This window comes from Myotis lucifugus, unplaced genomic scaffold (assembly GCF_000147115.1).
Source record: "Myotis lucifugus unplaced genomic scaffold, Myoluc2.0 scaffold_16, whole genome shotgun sequence".
Classification (NCBI taxonomy): Eukaryota; Metazoa; Chordata; class Mammalia; order Chiroptera; family Vespertilionidae; genus Myotis; species Myotis lucifugus.
Genome location: NW_005871064.1, coordinates 11,943,375 through 11,946,439, shown reverse-complemented (window position 1 = coordinate 11,946,439; position 3,065 = coordinate 11,943,375).

Here is a 3,065-nt window from a genome sequence, read left to right as displayed (position 1 = left end):
CCACCCAGATAATTCCCCGTAGAAAAAGCCCACCTAGAATTCTTTAAAATCTCTGACTCCCTGTCCCTGGGTGCTGGCACCATTTGGGGGCTCAGCCCATCTTGTTTCCTTAGAATTCTTTACCCCTTTTGGCCTCAGATGTTTCTCCTTCAGTGACCCTAATATATTTCATTTTCAAAATTGAGCTGTCAGCTATTAAAATGTGTGTACATTTTGGGGGGACACTCTGCCTTTCACAAATACCGCCCTGACCGAGTTGTGAAGTCGTGTGCTAAGCCTCTACACCAACCACTTCCCTTATTGGTATCCCACTATCCAAGGCCAGCTACAACTAGCTAGTGACAGCCCCTAAGCCCAGGAGCCCATGTAATTAATCAAATTTGCCAATCTTCAAAACCCACTCAGCTTTTCATACATAATCCACTTATCCACTTTCTACAGCTGTGACCCTGCCCCTAGTTCAACCCTCTGAGTGTCCCTGCATGGCAGGCTTCTCTTCTTCTCTCATTTGAAGCCATAGGTAACAAAGAGTCCTGCTTTCATCTATCCAAGTGGCAGTGTGCTGTGTCCTACCATCCAAAGAATCTTTACATCTTATAAAATACATGTGTCCAATGTCCTTAAAGAAACAAGGGCTGAGTCTAGGTTTAAAAGAGAAAATGTACAAGATGAGTCTGGAACATATTGCCAAACTAGGCAAGAAGCTATGGAAGACCATGTGGTCATGTCCTAAGGACACAGGACTCAACTTAAAAGAGTCTCCCACTGTCCGGACACAGGAGAATTTGGAGCTCAATAAGAGAACCACTGCAAAGGATTGAATTCGTAAGTGCCAAATGATTGTAACAATAAAAGTAGGCTCAGGGGTGTCCTGCATTGAACATGAGAAAACTGACTCATTATTTTGAAGACTAGAAAATAAAGGGAATGAATCAAGTATTAATTTATCTTTCCTATATAAAATATATGACAAGTGGTTGATGAGAAGAAGCTTTTCTTTAAAAATGATTCAGATAATGAATGAAAGAGGCATGATGGGATTAAAATTAGCATTGATTAAAATGATCATTAGTGGCTGTTACCATCAGTCAACTAGACTTCCTAATAGAAGTACATAGTACCATGAAGTATGAAGTATTCTTGCCAAGAAACAAACCTGAATCTGTTCAAAACTCTAGACCTCACTACTAATTTACAGAAAATACCAGGGAGAAGAAACATGTCTCACCATACCACTAAAATGCCATCGACAAAATGCAGACTGTAAGGAATTCTTCAAGACAAACAACAAGTAATTCTCAAGGGAAAAAATTAGATTGAATGAGACTTAAATGACCTATGAACCATTTGTGATATATAGAGCATATTTGTATCCTGATTCAAACAAATAATTTTTAAGTTAGATAATAATTTTAGGAAATATGAAAAGGTTGGATAATAAATAATAATTATTACTTTTGGATAAACTTTATGCTTCATGTTTAAGCATTTTGGTTATTTTTTAAATAATTTTTATATTATAGAGATACATACTGAAGCATTTAGAAGTGAAATGATATAATACTTGGGGTTTGCTTCAAAATAATGCAGGAGGGAAGAAGGAAGTATGTGCAGGATACAGAAAAACAAGGTTGGTCAGTCGTTAATAATTTTTTAAGCTGAGCAATGGGGGCATGAAGTCAGTTATGCAATTCTGTTTACCTGATCTCTGCTTAATATTTTTCATAATTAACGTGCATACGTGAACACACACACACACACACACACACACACATTAAAAATTAATAGCAGTGGCCAATTTTGCTCCAGAGAAGAAGCGAGTGGTGGAACTGAGCTAGGAAGAAGCAAGTCTACAACAAGCTGAGTCAGTCCAGGTCATGGTCAGCCTCTGCAGAAGAGGTAGGTCTGGTGCCTTCCAGAATTATGAGGACCTCACAGAGCTGCGTGGTGAGGGACTCGAAAGCCTGGGCCTTGGCATTAGGTGGGTCACCCAGCTCCATCACTTAGTTGCATAGAGGTGCTCCAGTGTCCTCATCTGAATCTGATGGGTAGGGATCAGTAGAAGCCACCTTGTCCTTGGAGGAGAGGATTAGATGAGCTGACCCATAGACAATGCTTAGCAAAGCTCCTAGCTCTTAGTACACAATTAATAATCGGTAACTATTCTTAGGTTATTATCGTCATCTTTCCTGTGAGTTACCATTGCCCAAGCAGATGCTGCAGGCACAGTGACTCAGAGGAGCCATAGCTGGTGGCCCAGACTCTGGACCCATCTGCATCTCATTGTGGAGCACTCATCTCAAATCTCAATTTTCCAGAGCCTCCCCTATTCCTCACTCCCTCCCTTTCTCTCTTGTTCCCTCTCTGCTTCCTGTTTTTCTTTCCATCCTTCCTTCTTTCCTTCTTTCCCCAAAACAGCACTTTCCACAGTGACAAGTGAAGCAATAATCTAAGCAATAATTTAACTCCTTGCTTCCTACTTAAAAATCCCCTAATTACTGGGTAATGGGTCCGCAGAGGCATTTGGGCTGGGCGAGCTCTGCCCTGCAGGCACAGCTATAGTTCATCTGTCTGCTCCCTAATAGCACTCTAAAGTTCACCCTTATAAACATGTCACTGAGCCAGTAATTGAGTGACTGGTCATTAGGTTCCACGCACGGTACCTGTGGGTCACCGATCACTCAGGGGTGATGGATCTTTCTCCGATACCTCTGCTGGGCAGGCCACACAGCTTTCTATCACCTCTGAGCAGAGCATTACTCTCTGGGAAGACTACGGGGAGCCCCAGTGGGCGGTCTTAACCGTGGACTTCCATCAGAAAGGGCCAGATGGAGGAGAGGGCAGGACCACGCATCCTCCTGCTTCACTCCCTGACTTCCCCAAAAGCCTGTCCTGGGAGAGTCTTCTCAGAGACACTGAAGCTAAAAGACACCATGAAGCAATGGGGAGTCTGTGCAAGAAATATTGCTCTGTGAAGTTAAATTTGAGAGTAGAGCCATTGTTGTAAGACAAGGAAAAAGGATTGGAGCTTTGGTGACTAGACTTAGCCTGATATATCAAAAACA